This window comes from Nestor notabilis, unplaced genomic scaffold, assembly GCF_000696875.1.
Source record: "Nestor notabilis isolate BGI_N333 unplaced genomic scaffold, ASM69687v1 scaffold27653, whole genome shotgun sequence".
Classification (NCBI taxonomy): Eukaryota; Metazoa; Chordata; class Aves; order Psittaciformes; family Psittacidae; genus Nestor; species Nestor notabilis.
Window position 1 is genome coordinate 3,695 of NW_009922858.1, and position 1,080 is coordinate 4,774.

General features: G+C 51.0%; 1 protein-coding gene across 1 annotated transcript in view; it reads left to right on the plus strand.

Annotated features, from left to right (window-relative positions):
- The window catches only part of LOC104403628 (pleckstrin homology domain-containing family B member 1-like), a gene marked incomplete at both ends in the record, with an annotated part of 3,729 nt that overhangs the window by 2,140 nt on the left and 509 nt on the right, over positions 1-1,080 (plus strand). The window lies entirely within an intron of this gene.

Genomic DNA, 1,080 nt, shown 5'->3' on the forward strand with positions numbered 1-1,080 from the left:
GGGGGTGCACCCAGCACACGGTGGGGTCTGGGCTCAAGCACACACATGGGTCATATCCACTTTTTCATCCTTTTCATCCAAGCCTGGACAGAGCTTTGTCCCGGTCCCACCCCGTGGCTAAATCCACACAAACTCCTGCATCCTCACACACCCCCATTCACTCACAGGACAATGGGCACAGAATCTGGGTTTGGGGGTTTCCCACTGAATAATTCAAAGCCCGAATTGGTTATTTTGAAGCAGTTGGTCTCCTGCAGGGTGGGTTTTCCTCATGGATGAGAAATCACCTCTTGCCTTGGGCCCAGGATCACTGGGGAAGGGTTTGCACTGGCATTTGGTGATAAACAGGGTGAATGTGTCATCCTTACGGGCTGAAGGCTGTGCCCGGGAGGAGGAATGAGCCACTTTTAGCACTGTTCCCCTTCTGTTTATCTCTATTTATTTCTGTAAAAATTAAGAATTTTCTCCTTATACAAATAGATTTTAAAATATCTATATTAAAATCTCGAAAATAAAAAGCAGGAAACCCTCAGGTGAACTGGGATGGAGGGAGATGTTCAGCTCTGGCCAAGCTGAGTTTAATCAATTGAGCTGGATCCCAGTTGAATGGAAAATCATCAGTTTCCCACTTTTTCCCCCAGTTTAGATGTCACATTCCCACCTGCCCTTTTTCCCAGGACAGCATTGAGACCCATGCCCATCCTCGTGGTACTGGGTTCTTCCTGCACCTTCCCATCCCGGCATATTTGTGCTGGGTAATAGGGAGTCAAAGCTTGGTGCCAGATCACAAGGAGGAGGAAGGGGAGAAGCCAGCAACATACAGGGACCCCCCTCAGTACACCCCAAAACAGCCCAGACCCTCCCCTCTGTGTGCTGGGCTGCATCAAGAGGAGTGTGAGCAGCAGGTCAAGGGAGGGGATCCTGCCCCTCTGCTCTGCTGAGACCCCACTTGCAGCACTGGTGCAGCTCTGGTGTCCTCAGCATCAGAAAGACATGGAGCTGTTGGAGCAAGTCCAGAGGAGGCCACGAGGATGATCAGGGGCTGGAGCAGCTCCCATAAGGAGACAAGCTGGGCACAAT